This window comes from Rhipicephalus microplus, chromosome 8 (assembly GCF_043290135.1).
Source record: "Rhipicephalus microplus isolate Deutch F79 chromosome 8, USDA_Rmic, whole genome shotgun sequence".
Classification (NCBI taxonomy): Eukaryota; Metazoa; Arthropoda; class Arachnida; order Ixodida; family Ixodidae; genus Rhipicephalus; species Rhipicephalus microplus.
Window position 1 is genome coordinate 53911530 of NC_134707.1, and position 26573 is coordinate 53938102.

Here is a 26573-nt window from a genome sequence, read left to right on the forward strand (position 1 = left end):
GGGGAGCGTCGGGTCATCGAACGCTGCCGGCGGAGCTCCTCGTAGCTCTGGCACAGTGTGATGACCTCAGCCACTGTGCCGGGGTTTTTGGCGAGCAGCATCGTGAAGGCATCATCGTCAATGCCTTTCATGATGTTCCGGATCTTTTCAGACTCGGACATGGTGGGATTAGATTTGTTGGATAGGTCCAGGACGTCTTCAATATAGCTCGTGAATGACTCACCAGCCTCCTGAGCACGTTCACGCAAGCGCTGCTCGGCTTGCAGCTTGCGAACAGCAGGGCGGCCGAAGACGTTGATGATTGCGGTCTTGAAATCGGACCAGGTGGCAAAATCGGACGCGTGGTTGTTATACCACAAACTGGCAACACCCGTAAGGTAGAATACCAAGTTGGTCAGCTTGCCGTCTTCGTCCCATTTGTTAAGGACGCTCACGCGCTCGTAAATAGCGAGCCAGTCCTCCACGTCAGTGCCATCAGCGCCAGTGAAGATGGGTGGATCGCGGATTCTGGGGACACCGGGACAAGGGGGTGGCATTGGAGGAGGCGTTTGCTGAGAAGCGTCGTGGTACATAGTAGATGGCAGGGTACGTGATCGTAGCTCCAAAGGCATAGACAGGGATCGCAGCACTCTCCACCAAATTGTTAAGGCGTTTACTAGCCGGCAACGAGCGAGAATATGTAATGGCGACAGTCACAGCCAAGCACGGGCTCCCAGCGCGAGCGGCGTCCTTGTTGGGTAGCCCCACTAGAAGGTACTCAAGAGTTCGACCCATTTCAGCGTTCGGAGGCTTCGCTACAATATGTATATATATATATATATATATATATATATATATATATATATATATATATATATATATATATATATATATATATATATATATATATATATATATATATACTGTTTGTGTGTAATGCGCATTGACTGTAGCGATTCCTTGTGCTGCCTTCATTTTAAACTTCACTAAGGGTGAACGGACTAGTGAACAATCGCAGCGTTTTAGTGGTTCTTATGCCACGCAAAAAGGAAGGAAGACAAAAATTTCATACGCAGGGTCCCACAAGGGCACTAGAAAAAATAACATCTTTGCGTGTGCTACGCCAAGACAAAATGTATAGGATGTTATCAAAATGTATAGTATGTTGTCAAGTCAAGTCAAGTTTATAAATAGTTCAGTTGAGTTACATGGTTAGCGTTATTACAGCAGCAGGTCCCAAAGTTTCAGAGAAACTCACAGGGGGACCTCCTATGACTACATGGATGGGGTAATTACAAAAAATGCAGCAATAGTATATGGACTTGTGAGTAATAATGAATAAGCTTGATTAACAATAAAAATACGATCAATACACAGCATACTGGTAATACTTACTATTGAAAAATAACATAGAAATAGTCAAAAGCAAGTGAAGACAAAAAATATAAATGAACAACTCTACGTGACAAATACAACACGTTTCATTATCAGTGTTATCAATTATACAAAAGCAAATCGAAGTAGTAAAATAGCACAGAAATGTGGAGAGCTATTAACAGTTAATTACACAAATCGGATGAGTTGATTAATTCCTGAACGCAATATTTCTTGCTGTGCGAAGTGAAAATATGAATGTTATGCGATGATCTCAATTCGAAAGGCAATGAATTTCAAATGGCTATGCTAGTAAATAAGGTTGAGAACTTGGCGTAGTTTGACCTTACGGCCGGCAAAAGAAGAGTATTGCACTGGGAAAACCGGGTGATGTTACTATTAGTTAAGTGATGATGATCAATACATGCGATAAAAATATGCGTGATGAGTCTAAAGGCGACAATGGACATTCTATGACAAAATAATTTTCTCAATGGAAGTATGTTAAGCTGAGGAAACAACGGGCTACAGGAGAAGTAAAATGAGCTGAAAGTCATTAATCTAACTGCTTGATTCTGAAGTCACTGCAAACGTTCGATGTGCGTGAAATATGTGTTGGCCCAAGATGATATGCAATACTAAATATGGCTCTGAATATAAGCAAAATACAAAGTACGTATGATGTGAGGCCGAAAATAAGTTCGTGTCTTGATTATAACGTGAATACCGAATGCAATCTTTTTAACGAGTGATGCTGCATGTTTATGAAATTTTAGTTCGCTATCTAAGATGACGCCAAGAAACCGCGCTTCACTGGCAATGTTTATGACGGTATTACCAATGTGAAGGGAAGGTTGTATGTCAAGTGAAATGCGCGGGGAATGAAACAATATAAACACGGTTTTACTAGCATTGATCTGAAGATAATTGGCCTGGCACCATAAAGTTATGTTATGTAAATCTGTGTTGAGGTCAGACTGGAGTGAAGAAACTGATTTAGATGACTGAAAGATGGTTGTGTCGTCAGCGTAAATTATGCACTTGGTCCTTGTAAGAATGATAGGTAGGTCATAATTAAACATCAAAAATAAAAGTGGGCCTAAAATTGATCCCCGTGGAACACCAACGTTAATTAACTGGGGCGTTGAGAGATGGGAATTAACATGAACCATTCGTGACTGGTTACTGAGGTAGCTCTTAATAAAATTTAGTGGCGGACCAGACATACCAAATGATTCGAGTTTAGCAAGTAGTACGTGATGATTTATAGTGTCAAAAGCCTTCGTCAAATCGATAAACACAAGTTCCACAAGTAACCCTCTATCAATAGCTTGTTTAATTTGCTCCATTGAGGTAATTAGTGCCAGCTCAGTTGAATATCCTTGACAAAATCCGAATTGTTGTGGAGATAGAAGCTTAAATTGTTCTGGAGATAGAAGCTCTCATAATCTAATGGTGGTTTTAGGACGTTAAACCCCACGTATCAATCAATCAATCAATCAATCAATCAATCAATCAATCAATCAATCAATCAATCAATCAATCAATCAATCAATCAATCAATCAATCAATCAATCAATCAATCAACCCATCGATCAATCAATCAATCAATCAATCAATCAATCAAACAATCAATCAATCAATCAATTGATCAATCAATCAATCAATCACTTCAAGGAGTGCAAGGTATCGACCATCTTCTTTACAATTGCAGCTCACGCATAGAGTGAGATAGCGGCCGTATTTTGTCGCAAGTCTTGTTATTGATTCTTTTTGATGTTTTGATGGTGGCTTGTGACAATTACGGTAGCTCGCTGCGATATGAAGTAGTCATGCGAGGTTGGTTGTAGCCATCGTAGCGTATGCTTGTGGGTACCCTGTCGCGGTTACACCAAATTGCGAAAGAAGGTTGTGAAACTGTTTTGTGGCTCCCTTATGCCACACAAGACGGTAATAAATTTTGCATGTTATCCCCAGATGTTCATTCTGATACTTGCAAATTGTGCGGCTGGGCTAACAGCAATACTTAGGCACATTCTCTTGTAATGTGCAGTTCTAGAAGGAAATGCAGCCTCCCCAGTACAGGATGCGGTGCGGTGGACGGCTGCTCTGCGCAGCTCCAGCCTCGACGATCAACTGTGGGCCATCCAGCAAGTTCGCGAGGCGGCGAGGAGACGGGGTCTCCGGTCATCCTTGGGGGCGGCCTTGGCGGGGACCACGAATTTTGCGCAGTTATATTACCACCACTTTTTTTGGTGAGGGGGGCGATCCTCCTTGATTTTTGGGGAGGAGGGCATGCCGTTGAAGTGGTTCATTTCGCTCTGCATGCCCTGGCGAAAAGAAATTGAGGCGAGGGAGGAAGCAAAGGCCTGGTGTGTCATGCCTTGGTTATGCCACTGCTTTACAACAAGGTCTACTTGCCGATATCTGCCCCTCTATATCCAATTACGCAGATCCTAATTAATCAAAGTGAACTAATTCTTACTTATTTGTCAGACAATTGCGTTTAACGCAATACGTTATATTGAAGCGCGCATACACGCGAGTGTGACCTTTTGTCTTCAAAAGCCATTCTTGACTTTGGGACCTCCTCGCATATACAAAACGCGTGTAATATTGCTGTGTTTTTTTCATTAACACTTCAAGATTAGCATGGCCCCTGCGCAAGGATGACACGCGATATCGTGAAGCGTTCCACATCTTTCGAAATACACAGTGGAGCCGACAAAAAAAAAAGTTTATTGATATTCTTGATGCTGTCAGTAATTGGTGCACTGAATCTAAAATGGAAATAAATCAAACTAAAACAGTTGCTTTGCGCGTCACAAACAAAAGTAAGCGTGTCTTCTATTCCAATTACACTTTATGTTCTACCCGCCTGTCTGCCCTCAATGAAATAAAATATTTAGGTGTAACAATATCCAGTATTTTGAATTGGAGGACCCATTTGGAAAACATTTGTGTGGTGGCGGAGAGAAAACTATGGTACTAGAGAAGAAAATTAAGACTTGCTACGACTCCCGTTAGGCTAGCGGCATATCATACAACATTGGAATATGCCAGCATTGTGTGGGATCCCTCGAAAATCGGCCTCATTAATATGCTAGAAAGAGTACAAAGGCGAGCTGCCAGGTTTATTCTTTCAAAGTACTCCTCGACTGAGCCAGTAACAAAAATGCTACGCACTCTTCAACTGCCCACTTTAGCCGAACGACGGCAATTGGCAAGGATGAAGTTCTTGGTTTTTTTTTTGTGAAAGAATAAATAAACATAAACACAACAAAATACTTAACGCCACGCCGTGGAAGAAACCTAAGAAGCGTAAACGATTACACATACGAAGTGCCACAACAGCGTGTCAATGTATATGCGAATTCACTTTTTCCAAAAACAATTTGTCAGTGGAATGCTTTGCCATTACCACCCATGGTTCATTGTGATTCACTGGAAAAATTTGAGGAATGGCTCAAAGATATCTTTCTGTAAGCATGGTCTACTATGTTAATTTGTTGCAATTAATTTGTATGCTTAACGACATCACTGTTTTTCCTTCAGCCTCAATGCCGGTGTTTCCAATGTATGTCATGTAACATTTCCAAGTTCAAGTGTTGCTGTTTAAATTGATGCATGATTTGAATGTATTGATGTTTGTCATTCTTAGTATGTCCCGCCCTTGTAGCAGCCGAAAGGCTAACAGTATGTGGAAAATAGATAAATTTGATTTATTTTTTTATTATTTATCAACTGATATGGACGCATAGTCCAAGCAGGGAGGGTAATAAAATGGCACACAGTAAATGCGTTCAAAAAAAAAAACAATCGCGAGAATACAGCAAATATTTATTTATTTATTTATTTATTTATTTCTGTCAGCTTACTTTGCAAATCATAATCAGGAGTGGATTGTACGAAAAGCTAAAAGAAACAACGAAGCTAAAAGAAACAATGAATACACATTGTGGGAAAAAGAAACGAACTGTGAATACACATTGTGGGAAAAAGAAAAGTTAGGAGATCTGTCTTGAACAATATTTACAGCATGTGAAACACTGGGAACAGTATGTAATAAAAAGAAGGCAAAATATTGCGGCTGAAAATAGCGGCAAGCAAATACACGGATGAAAACAACAGAACAAACGAAGCAAACTGTAGCTAAACAAAGTAAAGACAGAGTAATGAAAAAAAAAAGAACGCGACAAGAATGCGCAAAACAGCACTTGCTTACTGAGCACCCAGCTCTGCAACAAAAATATGTTTGTGTTGAAACACCCCTTGTCATAGATTAGTAAGAGTATGGACAAACAACGGTATGGTTTGGCTCTGCAGTACATATTCAGGCAATCCATCCATGGATGGCACGAGAAAAAAAAAACTTTGAAGATGTTGGTTCGGCAGGAATATTCGGTTATTTTGAGCGAATGAGATGAGCACATAGGGCAGCCCGTCACACGGTTTGATGTACAAGTCCTTGTATTTTTTAACGTGTTCGTGGTGAATTAGGTATAACATTTTAAATCTTTCTCGATGGCGTCGTATTGAACCTCTAGAAATTTATTTAATAAATCTCAAGAGCTTCAAGATTCGCGTCCTGTAGTAAAGCACTTACGAATGTGTGGTGATGATAGGAAGTGAAAATGAATCTGACTGATTCTCGTTGTATGCCCGCGATTTCATTTAGGGTCGACTGGCTGTTGGGACCCCAGACAGGAGCAGCATATTCTAGCAGTGGCTTCATGTATGTCTTGTATGCCGAATATTTTATGTTACTCGTGCGTTTAGACAAGGTTCTGCTCAGATATCCAAGCTTTTTCATGACTTTATTTTTCATGTAAACTATGGGACTATTCCACCTAAGGTCCGACGTGATCACCAGGGCAAGATATTTATATTGTCGCAGTGCAACGCGAAGAAAAGATGACAGCAGCTTACGGCAGCGAAAAGAGCGTATTCAGGATCAGCTGTACAGCAAGATGCCTGCTTCGTTGTCGTCCCGAAAAACCACCTGACCCACTAGCTGGAATCTACAAAACATTCCTATCATCGTTCTTTTTCTTATAAACACGTGTCACTTGCCCCTCCTTATAAGAGCATCGCCCCGATGCTGATGCAGACGCACAGTATTTTTTTTTAACGTGCAGCCAGTCACTCACGTACGGCTTCATACGCACTACATGAACAAGTTCAGGCTAGTGCTGGTGACGCCTCGGGCATTGGGGACTGTCGGAGACAACCTCGTAGGGGACGTCACTTAGCTGGCGTGATACTCGGTATGGCCCGAAATATCGCCTTAGCAGCTTCTCAGACAGTCCACGTTTTCGTACGGGTGTCCAAACCCACACTCTGTCACCGATTTTGTACGTTACAGTTCTATGGCGAGCATTGTAGCGGCCTGCATCGTAGTCTTGTTGCTTGTGGATCCGTAAGCAGGCGAGCTGTCTAGCTTCTTCCGCGCGTTCAGTGAACGTCAGCGCCTGTGTCGGTAGCGTCCCATTCACGTGGCAACATCGCATCCAGCATAGTCCGTACCTCCCGTCCGTGAACCAAGCTGAATGGAGTCATGCGAGTCGTCTCTTGTTTAGCCGTATTGTATGCGAACGTGATATAGGGTAAAATCTCGTCCCAATTCTTATGTTGGACGTCCACGTACATCGACAGCATGTCTTCAATCGTCTTGTTGAGGCGCTCCGTTGGTCCATTTGTTTGCGGGTGGTACGCAGTGGTCTTACGGTGAGTCGTTCCACTAAACATGAGGACGTGGTCTAAAATAGCTGCCGTAAATGCTGTTCCGCGGTCCGTGATCACGATAGTCGGAGCACCGTGGCGTAGCACAATATTTTCTATGAAAAATCTCGCCACTTCTACTGCGGTGCTCTTTTGAATAGCTTTTGTTTCGGCATACCTGGTTAGGTAGTCTGTTGCGACTATAACCCAGCGATTCCCTGCAGTAGTAGGAAGGGGTCCCAAAATATCCCTTCCTATCTGTTCAAACGGTGTACGTGGAACCTGTACTGGTTGCAGCTGACCGGCGGGTCTCTTTGGAGGTGACTTGCGGCGCTGGCAATCAATGCAAGTGTGAACGTGGTGCTTGACGGCTGTTGTGAGTCGTGGCCAGTAGTATCCCTGCTGTACTCTTGCCAATGTGCGAGTGTAGCCTAAATGGCCAGACGTCGGCTCATTGTGACATGCTTGGAGCACTTCAGTTCGAAGAGGTGCAGGAATAACGAGCAAATAGGGAGCTCCGATGGACGAAAAGTTTCTCTTGTAGAGGACGCCATTGCGTAAGCAAAATGACGATAATGTCCTTGCAAAGACTCTAGGTGCCCTCGAAGAACGTCCATCCACGTAATTAATCAAATCAAGCAATTCAGGGTCACTTCGTTGTTGTTGGGCAATCGTGGACGCGTCGAGAACACCAAAGAAGGCCATATCGTCGTCGTCAGAAAGAGAAGCTGACTGTACTGGTGCTCGAGACAGGCAGTCGGCGTCCGTATGGCGCTTACCAGACTTGTGTATGACCGTCATATCAAACTCTTGTAACTTCAGACTCCAGCGTGCTAATCGGCCGGTTGGATCTCTTAAATTAGTCAACCAACACAGGGAATGATGGTCACTTATAACTTTGAAAGGGTGGCCATACAAGTACGGGCGAAATTTCATAACTGCCCAGACCACGGCGAGGCATTCTTTCTCAGTTGTTGAATAATTGGCCTCAGCGCGTGTTAGCGTCCTGCTTGCGTAGGCGATCACTCGTTCCGTGTCTTCTTGCCACTGCACAAGCACAGCTCCGAGGCCTGCATTGCTTGCGTCAGTGTGAAGCATTGTTGGCGCTTGTTCGTCGAAGTGAGCAAGCACTGGGGGTGTTTGAAGACGTTGGCGAAGGTCATTAAACGCTGCTTGCTGTTCGTGATTCCACTCAAAGGTGGCGTCGTCTCTAGTGAGGCGAGTTAACGGCGACGCAATCCGTGCAAAGTCGGCGATGAACCGGCGATAGTAGGCGCATAGGCCCAGAAAGCGCCTGACAGCTTTCTTATCGGACGGTACTGGGAACTGTGCCACAGCCGCAAGTTTTTCGGGATCAGGCCAAACGCCGGTACAGCTGACGACATGACCAAGAAACAGCAGTTCTTCAAAACAAAAGTGGCATTTCTCTGGTTTCAATGTGAGGCCTGCGGAGCATATGGCTCGTAAAACAACTTCTAGCCTCTTAAGATGATCTTCAAAAGTTGGGGAAAACACTATGACGTCGTCTAGATAAACTAAACAGGTCTTCCATTTTAACCCTGAAAGTGCAGTGTTCATGAGCCTTTGAAAAGTAGCGGGCGCTGAGCACAGACCGAAGGGTAGAACTTTAAATTCATATAAACCATCCGGCGTCACAAAAGCGGTTTTTTCCCGATCTCTTGGGTCTACCTCAATCTGCCAATATCCCCTTCTGAGGTCCATTGAAGAAAAGTAGCGAGCGTTCCGAAGCCTATCGAGGGAGTCATCAATACGTGGAAGCGGATACACATCTTTCTTAGTCACTTGATTCAGCTTCGTGTAATCCACGCAAAAACGCAGGGTACTGTCCTTTTTCTTAACTAATACTACAGGCGATGCACACGGGCTCTGTGATGGCTGAATCACATCATCTTCAAGCATTTTAGCGACTTGTTGCTGTATCACTTTCCGTTCCTTTGGAGCCACACGATAAGGATTCTGGTGTATAGGCCTTGCTGTGTCGTGGGTAATTATTCGATGCTTTGTTAGCGGCGTTCGACCGACCCGTGATGTCGATGAAAAGCAGTCCTGGAATTCAGCTAGCAGCTCAAGAAGTCTAGTGTGTTCGTCCCTTGACAACGTAGTACCAACGTCAAGATTAGGTAGTGATTCTCCTTGAGGTGCTTCGTCTAGGGCCGATAAACTGCCTTGGATTTCTGCAGTAGTGTCAAAGTAAGCGACGGCTGTACCCTTCGGGAGATGTCGGTGCTCAGTGCTGAAGTTAGTGAGCAGCAAGTTTGTGCGCCCAGCAGTGACAGTGACAAGACCTCGAGCAACTGAAATACCGTGGCTAAATATCAGTGAGCTTATTTGGTCAGCAATGCCGTCGCCATCAAACGGCTCATCCCCTGCCACCGAAACAAGCGTACACGATCGTGGCGGGACGACCACATCGTCATCCGTCAGACGCAAAGGCCCTGAAAAAGACGTATGTCTGAGCTCTGAACAATCGACTAAAGTAGGGCTGTTGTTGCGAAATGTAACGACACTGTCAGGGATGTTGATCACGGCGCCATGTTCTCTCAAGAAATCCATTCCGATAATCAGGTCTTTACAGCATGAAGCGAGAACGACGAACGTCGCCACGAAAGTAGAGCCACCGATGTCGAGCCTTGCTGTGCACATTCCGACAGGCATCAGTAATTGGCCGCCTGCCATCCTTAAGTGAGGTCCCGTCCACGCTGTCTTTACTTTCTTGAGGCGTACGGCAAGGTCATCACTGATAATAGAGAAGTCCGCCCCGGTGTCGACTAAAGCTTTGACTTGTTGTCCATCCACAAGAACGGTAAGGCCCGGGGTCACGGTTTCGTCTGTATTACGTCTTGTCGGCTTTACCGCGTCCTGAGGTGGGAGTAATGGGGTCTTTTTTTCTTCGTCTTGACAGCCTGCAACCTTACCCCCTGAGGTCGCCGCCTTCAGTTTCCCCGGTGTGGGCTGGGTGACCTCGCTCCTCTGGTGTCGACAAAAGTGCGGCGCTGCAACGAAGGTGACTGGGCAGGAGAAGTAGAGCGTGGTCGATGTCGGAAGACCGGCTCGTAATCAGTTGTAGCCTCGTCATCATTGTTACGGCGGCCGTCGAATGGGTGTCAAGGTACCGGAGGTCCTTGAGAACCGACATTTTCACGGCGGGATACGTACTCGTTGGCATGTCGAATGTCAAACCATGGCCTGAGAGGGCGAGACGGATCGGCGCGGTGCCAGTAATAGCGGGCTATGTGGCCTACACCTCCGCAGTTGAAACAGAGTGGACGCCTGTCGGCAGTGCGCCAGGTGTCTGTTCGGCGAAGCTGTGGTTGCCGTGATGACTCCTCACGCGACGAAGGCCATGGCAAGCCAGAAGACGACTGGTCGTATGGGGGCTGGATGGATGGGCGCCACGATGTCTCCCCTTGTGGTGGTGACCAAGGAACAGTTGCAGGTGGCGGGTAGTATGAAGGCGGAGCGGGTGGGGAGCTTCTAAGGGTGGCGGCGTACGTCATAGGACGTTGTTCGGGGGCAGGATCAGCTGTCGAGAATGCTTGGCGGATTTCGTCACGGACGACTTGAGCGACGGATGCCATGGGTGTATCCACTACCGGAGTCCGCAGCCTTTGCAATTCTTCACGAACAATCTCTCTATTTATGTCACGTAAGGAGCTATGACTGTCAAACGTCACAGCGGCGCCCTGAGTTTGGGGGCTGCTGCACAAGCGGTCATATTGTCGGCAGCGTTGGTGAAGGGCCCGCTCGATAGCCGACGCTTCTTTGATGAAGTTCTCGACAGTGCTTGGCGGGTTGCGCAGAAGTCCGGTGAACAGCTGCTCTTTCACGCCGCGCATGAGGTAGCGCAACTTCCTATCTTCAGTCATCTGCGGGTCAGCCCTCCGAAATAAACGTGTGATGTCTTCGGCGAACATGGCGACCGTTTCATTGGGTTTTTGGACCCTTAGCTCTAGTAGTTGGTGGGCGCGGTCACGTCTGTCGACATTGACAAAAGTTTCAACCATCTTCTGGTGAAAGTCGGTCCATGTGGACAGGTTGCCTTCTCTGTTCTCGTACCAAGTACGAGCGCTGTCATCGAGATAGAAGTAGGCCCGGCCGAGCTTTTCTTGAGCAGACCAGTGGTTGATCTTCGCAACACGGTCATAGTGGTCTAACCAGTCTTCTACATCTTCGTGTGCGCCACCACCAAAGCGTTTAGGCTCCAGCGATTGAAAAAAACGTTACCTGGGATGGAGCGGGAGCACTGGTGCCGAGAAGTACAGGCTGGGGGCTGGTGTTAGCCATTTCTAGATGGACAGGGGTTGCAGTAGGCACGTCCGGGCTGGATGAACGGCTCCCACTAGGACTGTGAAGCATCGGGCAGCGTCATCGCCCACACCTCCACCAGTGTCGCAGTGCAACGCGAACAAAAGATGACAGCAGCTTACGGCAGCGAAAAGAGCGTATTCAGGATCAGCTGTACAGCAAGATGCCTGCTTCGTTGTCGTCCCGAAAAACCACCTGACCCACTAGCTGGAATCTACAAAACATTCCTATCATCGTTCTTTTTCTTATAAACACGTGTCAATATTCATGAACAAACGATAAGTTATGAGAGCTGATGCTGTAGACAAAGGGTTGTGAATTATTTTTGTGCGTTATGACCATTGAAACAGTTCTTTTTTTAGGTTAAGGTTCAACTGCCACTCTAAGCACCATGTAGCTATTACGAATAAAGATGGATTCAGCAGAGCCTGATCTACCTCACTGCGAATTCCTGGGTAAAGTATAGTCGTCTGCAAACAGCCGAATTTTAACTTGTATGTTTTTTACTATGTCATTGATAAACAGTAGGAAAAATAAAGAACCTAGGACTGATCCTTGTGACACAAGAGACCGCACATCGAATGAGACAGATTTAGAGTCTTCAACAACAACTCTGCCGCCTACCAGTCAAATACGCCTCTGTCAATCGAAGAATGCAGTCATTTTTTAGAATAGATTTTAGTGTTTATTACAACTTTTGATGGAAAGAACATAATTGTCGATGTGACCTATTTGGTTGGCACAACGTTGTAAAAAGTTTTAATCGAAGTCATAGCATCATCAATTTGCACAGGCCAGCTCGAACTAGAAAACTCGAGTATTTGCACCTAAAAGTGCTATCGAAGCGCTTTCCATTGTGGACCGTAGCTCGTATGAGGTGTTTCGATATGGGAATATCTTCCTCAAGCCTACTGACCAAACACGACAGCGTTGTCCCTTTTCGAAGGGCCGAAGTAAGAGAGAACCCTGCGATGTGTATTCATTATATTAATGCGTACGCCAACGAACATCCTCCTTACCTCCTCCAGCCCCACTCCGGTGATAATGTTTTGCGTCATTGACTACTAATTTTTGGGTTATTACCTGCCAAGATCATATACGATGACGCACGCCGTTGCACATGGTTATGAGAATCGCTACCACCCAGGGTGCTTTAACGGGCACCTAAATCTAAGTACTTGGCATCTAGCCCTCCGCCCCCATGAAAGCGCTGCTGTCACGATTATGGCCAAACCCACTACGTTTGGTTTAGCAGCAGAGCACTGACTGACTTCAGAGACTCAATGCACCCCCTAAGACTTGCATGATAACGCTAAGGCGCTGTCATATTGAGGTCTTCATGCGTAAAATTCCATAATTTCCCCCACCCACCCACCCACCCACTCACGCCCCGTCGAACTGGCATAAAGTCAAAATTATGCTCTTTTTTTCATTCATTTACGACAATTCAAAAGTACTGCAAGATGCTCGCAGTGTATGGATTATACCGACCGGGCCTTGCCTGCTAATGGCATCACTTTTGCCAGCATGGCACCGCTTGCCCGCGCCCTCGGTACTCGGCTGTTAATGGCTGTGCTGTACAATACCTGGCTATGCCATGTTTATTTGTCTGCACTCACCCTCACTTCCCTTTATTTTGCCCTTGCTTCCCATAAAGGGCTATGCTATGCACAGTTTAGCCGGACAGACACCGAGCGATGATATGAAATGACAAGATATGAAAACTTGACCACCCAGGCCCTTAAATGCTGTGCGCTTGATATTACGGTGTTGTCTTCAGATGCAGCCAGGGTGAAAGATGGTAGTTATGGACCAGCTCCGAACATGGAGCCGTTATACACAAAGATCACCATTTCACGACGTTAAATAAAGGTGCCGATTTCGCGCGTGTAATACAAAAATAACTCACATCACTGAACTGCACGGTGCCAAGGAAATCATAATTATGTCAAAGAGGTAATACACTCACGCATAAAAGACTACTTGAGGGGACAACACGGAGTCAGCATTTCATGGGCGGGTACGAATAAGCGCAATCGAACACTCGGTCGAAGTTCGCTGAAGTGCGCAAGGCGAAATGCAGCGGCGCTATCTCCGTGCCGTTCTTCCCGCAGTAAGTACGCGCGTACCGCAGGTAGTGCAGCGCGTCCACCTCCTTCTGGTGGTGCGTTTCGTCCTCCATATGGGTCGCTGCTAACGACACCTCGACGGCCCAGCGAGCCCGCGTCATGTCGAACCAGTCGCCTGGCTCTACTTCCAGCCTGAGCGTCTTTTGCGAATACTCGGCCAAGCATTCGGCGTAATTAGTCGGCTGGGAGCCGATGTCCGGCAGGCCCATACCGAACAGCATGATGGCCGTCAGCGCCCCGAGGGTGCCCGAGTTGAGCGTTTCCTCGGTGGCGCCCGCGTAGTAGTAGTCCGGTATGAAGTAGTTGGTCGGCATGAAGAGGTAATAGTGGAACACGTCACTCCAGTAGTCGGAATTCCGGAATACACGCCTGCCACGCCGCTGGTAGCGAACTAGGTTGGCCAGAAAGTCTTCGTCGTATTTCTCGTCGAAAGCCGGGTCGTTGAGTCCGGAGACCTCTGCATGCACGAACACGAGTGTAGCGTTACGATGACGAAACTCTTAAACGGCTCACCAAACGCGAAAAACGACCGGCGTATACAGTAGGTTACGTCAGCAGGGAGGATGCAAAAAAAGACGTCATCCTGTGGCGTCATCGTGTCGTCACTGCGGATCGCGTGACGTCGTCGCTTGATCGATCTAAGCGGCACCTATGCCAGTGCATGGTTACAGACCACTTACAATTCCTCCAATTCTGAAGGAATTGCAAATTCACGTTAATCGTGCAGAGCTTTTGATGGAGGGTGCGGTAGCCCCCTGCAGGCCTGGCACGGCGTTCTTACACAGAAGAGTAATAGGCGTGCCGCCTCGCGGAGGTGGAGCGTGTGCTTATAGAGTTGTAAGTGATTATAAAGGTGAATTCCCACACCACGGTGGTCTATTCGTTATGTTGCTTGTTTGCCTGCTGACCCAGAGGTCACGCTATAGAATTCCCGCCACAGTGGTCACAATGCGATGGAGGTAAAATGATGGGGCACCGTTTTCTTATAAATTTTAGCGCCCGTGAAAGAAGTCCCAAGGAGAATACTCTTCTGGAACCATCCAGTATGACGTCTCTCAGAATCATTTCCTGGATTTGGGATTGTACAACCACAACAATTATTATAAAACCCAATCACTATTGTTCAGGCGCATCGTATTCGGGAGCTTCCAACATGTGGCATAAGCGCCAGAACCCAAGGCTTCTAGGACGGAAGTGGTAAAAATGGTTGTACATGATAGCGACTAGGTGGCATATCTGGATTTTTTTTTTTGGTACAAGCCAAGACTATCTGTGATGTCAACGCGCCCTTTCGCACAAGCACTGCATGGTTGGGACGATGAATTATCCTGAGGACCTTTCTCAAGTTCTCAACGCTCTTTCATTGTCCTCGTACCCCTATCGGTGGGTGCGGTGAATGATTGGCGGGATAAAATTAAAGCTACATGTGTGTCCAGGTGCAGTTATCGCGGGCGCTATCTCATGCTCACCCTGGTCGCCGAGGGAGGCTGCCATGAGATCGTCCCTGCTGATGTCCAAGTCAGTGCCAAGGTGGAGTGCGTTGGTTCCGGCTATACGCACGCCGCTCCACATGTTGTTGAAGTACACGGCTGCCTTTTCCGTGCCCAGCCAGGATTCGACCGCCGTGTCGAAAGGTACGGTGAAAAGAAAGGCCATGTTGTTTACGCACTTTGACCAAGCCCTGCGACCGAGAGCATATAACAGCCACACTCGTTCACAACAGCTCCACCTATAGGAACCCTGCTTCAGCTGTGAAAGACCATCGTGTGAGCTAGTTCCCTTTAGAACCGCAACTACTTCCCGGAAATATTAGAGAACGCTTTGTCTTTACTACCTAAAACATTTTGACTGACTGAGCAGCGAGTCAATGACAGAACTTACCGCTACGTTTAAACATTACGACCTTTAGCCAGCGGCTCGAAAGAGAGATATTGCAGACACGAAGCTTAAAATTACACCACGTGCCAAACAACTAATGTGGATTACTCACTATTGGGTGTTTAAAAAAGCAATTAATTACAATACGCTCAGACTAGCTTCGTCTTTACCGTGAGCCATGCATAGACGTAGTACTACCCTCCCCACATAACGCAAACCAAAGTGCCAACTTCCTCCGTCTCCTCATCTCCGTTTGTCGAGTCCGAAATAAAATTTGGCACTTTGTCTGCAATTTACACTGCAAATGTCGTTGAAAGACGGTAGTATTGCGTCTAGAGAGAGTGAACAAAACGTTTACTTGATGTTCTGCGCAAGAAAATTTGTGAATGGTATTCTGGAGGCGCTACGTTAGAGTGCCTCGAGCATGCAGCGGAGGCGAACGAGCGCATCAAGCCACGTCACACGTGAGACAAGAGCGCTATCTGGCAGTTATCTTGGAAAACGAAGGGTGCGGCTCTGAGATGGGCGTGTGTGCCCTTGTTAGAAGTGATAAGGTGCAGAACGCAAGGTGACGGGTAGGTGCCACCAACATGTCGTCTTAGGAAAGCGTTGGGAACACTTGCCTTTTCGTGCAAGCGTTGCATGGTCAGCGTAGCGTGTTAAACGCTACGGTCCTTAGAATTACTTATGTATGTCTTTTCTAATAAAAAGACACACGTAAAGAATATTGACGTGCTGGTGTGAGGCTTCAGATATGCGCAATATTTACTTTTTAATTGACAATCACCCAGGTATGAACGCTGAATCTTGAGCAATATTGGTGGGCGCTGCGGATGGGGTCGGCCGTTTAGGGCATCGTTTAGGTCATTTTGGTGCCGTTTAGAGTACCGTTAAGGGTGGACAAACAGACAAATAGACAGACACGTCAAAATTCTTGCGTCGATGGACCCCAAGAAATGCTATCGTCTTTAAAAGCAAAACAAACTCCACCAGATATTCTGATAAAATAAAACGCCAGGCCCGCGCAGGAATCGTGGCACACTCAGTGCGAAAACTGGACGAGCGAAATTTCTAGAACCTGTCATACACGATGCCAGTTCAGGTTCAGGTTCAAGCCAGCGGATCCCTGGACCAAGGCACCACCCAGTTAGCTCCTGAATTCCCCTTTACCTCTTCACTGGAAACAGTTGCTTCTTCTCTTTGGGGCCTAATAATAGAGGTAGACTTGCCAAGTGCTTTACTGCATCATACATCTTATTATCTGTAAAGTACAAAAGCGTCCACTGAGCTATTACTCGTGATTCGGCGCAGAAGCAAAGTATCAGCCACAGATATGCAAGCCATCATGAGCACACTTTTGATGTGGCCTCTTGCCCCTTTCCCAGGGCAGGTTAGCCAACCGGATGTTTGTTTTCCGGTTAATCTCTCTGCCTTTTTGCATCAGATCTCTTTGTTTCTCTCTCTCTCTGACGCGGTGGCCGATGACGATGAAAACATAAAAACGTTCCACTCATTACAAAGGGCTCCATTATAAGACCCGCTGGCTACGTAATTCTCTATGAGTGAATGGCGATCGTCATTTCATTCTTCTACAGCGGTATATTACATACGTTATCGGGGGTGATAGAGCGAGACGAATTTATTGATGTCCGGCGAAACGGATCGAGGGGACCCTATGGGCTTCGTCGGCTTCTAATAGCAGTACGCTTCCGCGGTACCTACCACGCTGTAAGATATAACTTTTACGAATTAGAAAAGCATCCTCATTAGTTTGAATTCTGGAGAGAAGTGCCGTATGTATACCAGGGACACACCCGTTAGGCACTATGTCCACATTGCTGATGCTGGGGCGGATGACGAGAAATTATTATGACTATTATTTTCAAGGGTTTGGAAGCATTTTGCGACGCACTCTTTGGAAAAGTCGCAATGTTTAACGACTGGTTAGTGATAATTGTGACGGCTCGTTATTTTAGTCTACTACCATGCTACATTACTAATGAGTACATCGTTTCTTTTTGACATGAAGCCTGTACAGGGTCTTCTTGCGAAGTACTTTTAGGCGCTGGCATGGCACTGAGATGCCACGGAAATATCCTATATAAGATTCGAACCCTGTTTTATACTTGATATTGTTATTCATTTACTTATTTTTTTTCTGATATCGCGCGACAGCGGTGGCATTAGCAGTGGCGGCGGCAGCGGGCAAGTACGGTGCGACAAATGGTGACCGTTGTGCCCTCATAACAGCTTTCGCAAGAAAACGTGAATGAAGATAGGGCGTGCATCTCATAGGTCCCGCCTTGTCAGTGGTGAAGGTATGGGCGAATTGTTGTTTCCCTTTACCATATAAAATCCAGGGCTGCCATTATTGTCCGGAAACGAGAAGCCACCACATCGCGACTTACAGCAAATGGCCTCAAAGGTTGCACTGAATAGAAGTATAAGACTGAATTGGCGTATGGTTCAGTAGAGGGGGGGAAGCACTCCTCAGAGACCCCTCATGCACCCACCCATGCTATCAGCAACAGCATCGACTGTGCAGCAATGTAAGTGTGCACATTGCCATAGTATACGTGTAGTGGGTGCTATACCAGCACGCAAAAAGAATGCATCACGGGCTAGTGTGCACTTGGCACTTTCAGTAAACATTCTTGCATACCTTGAGTTGGCCCATTTCAAGGAACAGTTGTTTCTTTCCTCAGGGCATGGTTGAGGTGGCCACGTAAAAAAGCAAGTCAGCCTAATGAACGATGACGCGACCTGAGCCATGAGGCACATGGTGCGATTGCGCTATCGCGTTGCACTCTTGAAGGCATAGCTGAAGCACCATACAAGTTTTCTTTTTTTTTCTCTATGGCGACAGCCCTGCGACAGCCCTGCGGACGGTTGGTTTTGCGCGAAAGGCGCAAAACCAACCGTCCGCTACAACTGTCAACCAGCGGGGTGGACTTGAAAGACAGTGAGGCGAAAAATCACGTTTTCACGCCCCTACTGACCCATAGCCAGAAGTTTTTTTTAGGGGCGAAGCTCCTTAAGGCGTGGGCTGTGCGTCCCCTATAGCCTGTATGTAGCCACCTCTAGTTTAGTTCTTGCAGTGTTCACCAGATGGCGGTACCGTCCCCTGTATGTTAGACCAACTGCGATCAAGCGACCATGCCACGAGATGACGGGATGAGGTCACCATATGGTGACTTTACAAACCCTGGCGATCTGTGGCAACGGGTAGACGCAGGCCTCGCGTTGGGTGCTCACGGGAAGACGACAAACGAGGCTGTAAAGGGCGATATGGGGTGGGCAGGTTTTGAGGCGAGGGAAGCGCAGAGCAAAATAAGGTTCGAAGAAAGGCTAAGAAATATGAAGGAGAGTAGATGGGCAGAGAAGGTGTTCCGTTATTTGTATAGGAAGAGCGTGGACACACAGTGGAGAAAAAGAACTAGAAGACTCACTAGTAAATATACGGCTGGTATTGTGAGCCATATGTCAACAAAGAGCGTTAAGGGAAAAGTCAGGGAGGCGGAGAGGATTTACTGGATGGCAGCTATGGAGAAAAAACCGGCTCTGAGTAACTACCGAAAGGGCAAAAATGAAATAAGGAGGGAGGCATTTTACGATAATTCAAGGGGAAGCGCTTTACTGTTTGAAGCGAGATCGGGTTGCCTTAGAACGCGTAGTTATAAAGCAAGATTCAGTAAAGAAGAAGAACAATGCACATGCTGCGGGAAAGATAAGGAAACGGCGGAGCATGTTCTGATTGAATGTGGAGATATCCACCCAGGTGTACGTTTGGGCACGAGCCTACAGGAAGCCTTGGGTTTTAGGGACAACAATGGAAAGCTGAACACACCCGCGATTGAAATAAGTAAGAGACGGTTAGAGTATTGGTGGCAGAAAATTAGAGAGAAAGGACAGAAATAAATATTGGAAAAATAAAATATGGACAGTGTGCCGTAAATGGCAGAGAACTTAAGCTGAAAATTTACCTTTTTTTCCATTAAGATAGAATTTATCGAAGTAGAGGCATTAGGCCAACATAAAAAAAGGGAAAAAAAGGTTTTTTTTTTTGTCGAGCCTGGTGGCATACTTGTCACCACCCCGTTATAAAGGGGACGCTCATAGCATCCATCCATCCATCCATGTAGCCACCTCTAGTTTAGTTCTTGCAGTGTTCACTAGATGGCGGTACCGTCTCCTGTATGTAGCCACCTCTCGTTTAGTTCTTGTAGTGTTTACTAGATGGTGGTACTTGTAGCTGATGATGAAAAGATGCAAGATGTTATAAACTAGAAAGCGGTACTTGTAGTTGATGAAAGACGCGAGATCTTATAAAATAGGAATGATGTCACATATGGCGCGTGTCATTGGTTGAAGGCAATCGTTCGATTTAGTGTGGCGACGTACGCTAGGGGGAGCCTTGTAATAAAATCCGTTCGCTGTTGGCGCGCGCTCGGAGTCGCCGGATGGATAAGGCTGCACAGCGGAGAGAGCGCAAGGCGGCAGCAGCGCGCGCTCGCAGACAGAATGCCGATGTGCGAGCGCGCGAGGCAAGGGACATCGCAAGCCATCCATCGTCTAAGAACAAATAAAAGTTGATTTGTGTATATACACACACAGCGTTTCTCACGTCTTTACATGATGATCGACTGGGCGAATAACACGGAAGATTCACAGTTTACTGATGAATCCCTCCGGAGCTTCGCCCATTCATCATCATTCACCCCGTGAATATGCCGTAATTTTTTTCATAAGATGCGACACTTGCTGAAGAACTTGAGTATTTCTGGAAAGCACCTTTTGTTTCTTTTCTTTTCGGCAAAACACGCTCCTTCATAAGAATTTTGGGAGGGGGGGGGGAGCGTTTTTATAGGGGACCCTCTTTGGCCACGGGCCTGCGTCTACCCGTTGCCACAGATCGCCAGGGTTTGTAAAGTCACCATATGGTGACCTCATCCCGTCATCTCGTGGCATGGTCGCTTGATCGCAGTTGGTCTAATCATGAAGTAAATGCAGAAGACTTGCGATGCCTCTGATCTTGGAGGCTGTGCAAAGTACCCGTTAGACACAGAAAATTTTTCGTGAGTGGCGGAGGAGAATCAGTACATCGACCGAGACGAAAAAGATGGATTTGGTCTTGCAGTCGTCCCAGGCGGATGCTTAAAGAATGTGTTCTCTCTCTCTCTCTTTATTCGCGGAACTTCTCTTTCCCTGCCCCCTACTTTTCGAGTTACTTCTCCAGACAGATAATCTAATCTAAAGACCTGCAATCAAAGCCGAAGTTTTGATGGCCGACTCACGTGAACGGCTCCGTTGACGCGCGTCGCTTGGCCTCGTAGTGCTCCAGTGCCGCGAACGGAGCCACCGTAGCGAGCAGCTCGTACAAGCTGGCCAATTCTACCGGGGCCTTGTATAGCAACTCCATGAATTTCCCGACGCCGTCGGAATTGGACGACAACAGCTCCAGTTCATCGGCTTTAACATTGAAGCCGGCTTTGGAGGCAAATAGAGCCTCCTGCCAGGTCAGTCTGTCCACGGTACCCAGCATGCTTTCCTGTGCTTCCATGACTGGTGCTCCCGGAAGTGCCGGTCGCACCTGCTTCAGCGCTCCGTCCAAGCGGACGAAGTCTGCACCAAGCCGCTGGATGGTTTTGGAATCCAGGACCTGGGAAGGCAAACGTAAAACGATCGTCAAATGAATGACATTGAAAGCCAAAACGCATAACTGAGAGTTCTATTCTCCGGAGCGAACATGTAGTCAAAACTGTGCTCTTTTTTTTATTCATTTAGGGTAATTCAAAAGTACTGCAAGATGCTCGCAGCGTATGGATTACCCGACCGGGCCGTGCCTGCTAATGGCATCACTTTTGCCAGCATGGCACCGGTTGCCCACAACCTCGGTACTCTGCTGATAATGGCTGTGCTGTACAATACCTGGCTATGCTATGTTTATTTGTCTGCACTCACCCTCACTTCCCTTGATTTTGCCCTTGCTTCCCATAAAAGGCTATGCTATGCACAGTTTAGACGGACAGACACCGAGAGATGATATGAAGTGACAAGATATGAAAACAATAAAAAAAGCAATGATCCCAAAACAATACTGCCCTGAGTGCGATGACGGGTATTGTGCGCTAGCGTCTGTATTACAAAACGTCTCCTTTAATAAACAAGATGACTGGGAAGAAGCTCATGAAAGCAGTGATCCTCAGAAACAACCAAGGGCTGTTTCAAGGGCGCGCTAGCCACCCGAAGACCAAGCTTGACGCTTCCGATTGTCACTTAGAAGCGGCCGAAAACTGCGACTTATTAGTTCATTAGGACTTCAATAAAGTTTGTTGACCGACCGGCGAACGCAATGCCGGCCAGCTGATCAACCGACTGGCCTCATGACTCATTCACACCGACGGCGGTGCGGCAAAGCACGCAAGCGGACTATTCGAAGCGTCGATTGCGTGCAGCTGTTCAGACCGCACGCCTCCTTTGGCATGCCGCGTGGCGGAAGACGCGGGGAGCTCGCGCAAGTGTTGCTATCACGTGGCAGTTCTCCTCCCCAAGGTACACCAGTCAATGCCACCTAGATAATTTCAGGCCTGCTTCCCGTTTGCATTTTCAGGCCTGCTCAGACAGTTTCAGGCCTGTTCACAGAGCCGTGGTCTCTGACGCCACTCCGTTTAGATTGGTGTATTTCACTGCACAGACGTGCCTACGCTTGCTCCCGTCGCTCGACAGACATGGACAGCCAAGCCTGACGGACGGTTTCGTGGCGTGCTGCTGTGCTTGTTGGCGACCCGAGGAGACCGTGTTTTTTTGTGTGTGCGTGTCCGTGAACTAATTGATTTGTGGGGGTTTAACGTCCCAAAACCACTATTTGATTATGAAAGACGCCGTAGTGGAGGGCTCCGGAAATTTTGACCACCTGGAGTTCTTTAACGTGCACCCAAATCTGAGTACACAGGCCTACAACATTTCCGCCTCCATCGGAAATGCAGCCGCCACAGCCGGGATTTGATCCCGCGACTTGCGGGTCAGCAGCCGAGTACCTTAGCCACTAGACCACGGTGGCGGGGCGTGTCCGTGAACTACCGCATGGATATGTGATGCGCTTTGTGCACTGGATATTCGCAATCTATATGGATGCAAATCCAAACAGTTGGGCGATGCTGCGTGGCAGATTGTCGCGGCAAAGAAACCGAAGTTGTGAGTGTTCGCATTCACTAAGGGACGACGGAAGAACGAGCCGAGAGGGTGTCGTTCGTCAAGCTGACATCAACATCCGTTTTTTTTTTCGTGACCTGGAGGTACGTGTGTCCATACTACACATTTTTAAGTCATTCTAATGGCACTATATCCCACCATGTTTCGTTCTTGCCTCTAAAATAAAGGTGTCATGTGTGCTTCAGACTTGCTGTAAGCCCTGGCATTAAAATAGTTAACGCGCGTGGCAGTATACGTTTTCAAAACAGGCGGCGTTTTTCCTTCAGGGTTGGTAAACATTTTGCTATTGACAATTTGCGCCATCGACTTCTTGTACTACCTCTGTTCACTTGATTGGGAAGTATTGAAGGAATGCTGTTGCATTGCTTAGTGCGGCGGTTTTTCGCATGGTGTGTTTTTACCGGCGTTCATACCATTTCGTTGCGGCATTATAATTTTGCGACTGTCTCGAAACACACGCGCACATCTCCAAACGCTTTCAAGTGTGATACTTTACCTAAACTAGCACCTTCTTTGACACAAAAGGCAGCGTAAAGCTGTTAGGCATGTAAAAGTCACCACGGACACTGTATCTTTCAATGGGAGACTTAGGCGACAACGGATCGACGTTGTCAGGTACGCGCGGTACTCGAGCGAAACGAGTGAAGTCACACCGGCATTGAACAGGCGTCAAAATATCTTTTTCTACGTGGCATTGCACCAGTGCCACCACCACGCCTTCAACACGTGGCGCTCTGATTGGCTGCGGCAAAGCGATGAGCCTCGGCAGAAAATTGCTACGAGACCGAACGCACTTGCTGCATCACTTTCCGTCCTCTTTCGCTTTGCCGCTTTGGCCACCCCTCCTTAGGTGAAGACTAGACTTTTAAAAAAACGCGCTTGTTGCGAAAGAACAATGTACAAAAGCGCGCCAACAAAAAGGCGTGTGACTACACCCCTTTGGAGTCCTCGCATCAAAAACTACGATTTCAAACATTTCTGCTCATGTAGAAAGCTCTACGCAATTCCTAAGCAGTAAACATGAAGTAAACTGCCTTATCAGGGGGTACCACAATTGAAACACCAAGTTTTTAGAACTTAATTAAGAGAATGACCTGAAAATACTAAGGCATACTTTGAAATAGGTGACATCCCGCGTGGGGATTTCGGCAGGTTATAGTGAACCAAGCACTGACCTTAATTTTCCACTATTTTAATAAACATACGACGGCATTAAAGCTGTGTTAGAATGATTTATCAATCTAAACCGATTCATTGCTTAATTTTAAACTTCCTTCAATCAGAGTTATTCTTTGCCACCTGAACCAGAAGCGGGAATTGTGTAGAGGAGGAGGGTAGTGGGTCGCGCTCGGCAACGCCTTCTGACAACGCTCGGGCGAACGCGCTATAATACTCATTACTCCCGCTATTGATATTGCTGTAGAGAACCTTGAGTAAACAAACTTCAAATATAATAGAGGGAAAAGAAGATGATGACCTTCGCCTTCAACGTGTTTCAGGCGGACATGTCAGGAACGGAGTTAGTGCTTTCGCAGGGAAGCCCCTATTCCTTCGCACTTAATGGGAGTGCATCATATTCTGTAAGCACAGTTGTCCAAACGTGGTCTTCTCACCATCCCAAGTGCATTATTGAAACGCGGAGAAAGAAAGCACCCTATAAACAGTTTTTCCTTTAGAAACTCATGAATAAGTATGATATTTTCAGTAAACGCGTATTTTTTTTCTCGCGTGCTTACTGCGCCATTTCAATATATCAGTTCCAATTAAGCGTCAAAAAGCGTTTTTGTAGTGTTTTTATAGCACCTAGAAACGCCCAATTTTGGTGTTCGTGCATAAATGCCTATAGGTACCAACCTATAGGTGCCTATAAATGCCCTATTTATAAAATGAGCACCCCTATGAACGATCTTAAGCCTCCCATTTCAGTGCAACTTGTGCAAGGTATTCAAACTATCCGATAACACTGATTGTCCGAAACCCTTTGGCGTTCAACTTACTTTTCTAGTTCAATGCATTATCGGTAAACGGTCGCCGTGCTGACACGGTGCTAGTTATCAGCGAATGCGAAACTGTTGATTACCGTCAAAAGAAAAAAAAAAGCAATGTGTGCGCAGAGTTTGTTTCCTTCATAATTTATCACTCAAGGCGTTCATCGACAGGTGTGAACTCAACCGTAAGTGTTTATACCCTGCAAGACAAGACATATCTCTGGTCTTTTAGATGTCGGGCTATTTGCTTCTGATAGCGCTGCCGTTCTTAGTGATGCTCAGATAAAAGGAACATATGAGCGTGCTGATTTGGCAGTAGACACTGGACTCAACATGCTAGAGAATGAAATGAGAGGCCATATTATGGGAACCATATCGGAAAAAGGACAATTCATAGCTATCAGTGCTCAACTTTGGCGCCTTTGTGTCACCATAAAAGAATATAATTTCGTGCTTTTCTGTCGTATAGACACAGGCCTCGCACATCTCTGTTTTGAAACTGTTTGTTTTAGTGAGAAAATTTACTTTACCTGCATGTGCGACGGCGCAAGCCTAAAAAATGTTTTGCCTGTCTTTTTGTGTCACCTAAACGTCGTTTTTCATGCCTATTTCTAGAGTTTAGGCCCATTTTTAAGGCCTAAAAACCCGGCGTCTACTCATAACATGGCCGCACTGCAGAAATACTCTGAAAAACAGCTCTATACCCAGACCTTGATTGCGACGGCTTCGTCCAGAAGAAACTGCAAAAAGTCGGCTTCGCTAGAGGAGCAAGAGATGCACATCCCGATCTCGATGAGGGCCGTTTTAGGGTCTCGAACAGTGATGTTCAACACCGACGTTAAGTGGGTGTTGAGTACCGTGCTAACGAGGAGGTTGAACAGCATCACGTTGTCTTTGATGCTCATCCACTCTTTGGGGTTTATCTTTGCGGCAGCCAGGAGGTCCTGAAGGCTGGAGCTCCTGTTTATCATGAACAAAGAAAAGTTATACGCCCGATGCACATCACTAAAGCAAAACGATAAGCCTACAACAAAATGCTCATTATAACATGCAGCTAGCACCCGTCATGACCCAAACGCAACTCAAGGGGACCGATATTCACACCTGCGGGTTCCTTATACTCGTAACCCCCCAGAACTCGTGTCATCTCGCATATGAATAGCGTTGCCATTGCCACGTAAACTGAGCTGGCGTAATTTCTCTACACATATTATCGCTCTAGAGCTTTGCGATTGCAGTCATGCTGATGTGACATCGAGCAACGAGCCTCTGGGCCAAAGCTTTCGTGTTTAGACGAAAGCCGCCCGTTTGTAACCATGTTGAAGGAAAAAGGTGGCACAGCTAGGATGAATGAAAAAGTTGAGATAAAAACAGGATGTTTTGTTCTTGGGATTTGTTCTAGCGCTGCCTCCATAATTCTTCAAAATGAACCCAAACCAATACTACCACCCATCTACCTTACCACAATCCATTTGAAACCATTAGCAAAGAGTCTAGCGACCACTGCTGGTCGCAGGTGTGAAGGAGACTTTGATTTGCACCATCTTGAAGCGTTTCTTCGCCGAAATAAAAGGTACGCGGTGCTTCACTTACAATTTAGAGCTATTACGAGCTACGCGGGCTCTTCACATTTAACAGACACGATGAATGTCGAGTGATGTAGCAGGTGGCTTATTTCCTTACAATGAACAAACCTGTTCAGGAGTCCATACACGATAACTGTAGTCGCTTACAACTAAAGAACCAGGGCAGTAGCCAGAACCGTGGGAGCTTACGGTCCCGGGCCCACACAGAAATTTTGATGGAGTTTTTCCGTATCAACTCAAGGCCTTCAGCAAGCACTCCTCGCCCCTCTACCTTTTCGCAAAAAAAATTCCGGCCTGTAGGCCTGCTATAGCTACGCGCTATCTGAAGCCACAGACATTGTTTTAAGATAAATATTGGTACTGCTCCATCCGATTACATT

The 26573-nt window shown here is 46.6% G+C and overlaps 1 pseudogene; it reads left to right on the forward strand.

Moving 5' to 3' along the window:
• Nucleotides 1-3995: 3995 nt before the first annotated feature.
• On the forward strand, nt 3996-4057 carry LOC119165961 (U6 spliceosomal RNA; annotated as a pseudogene).
• Nucleotides 4058-26573: the final 22516 nt, after the last annotated feature.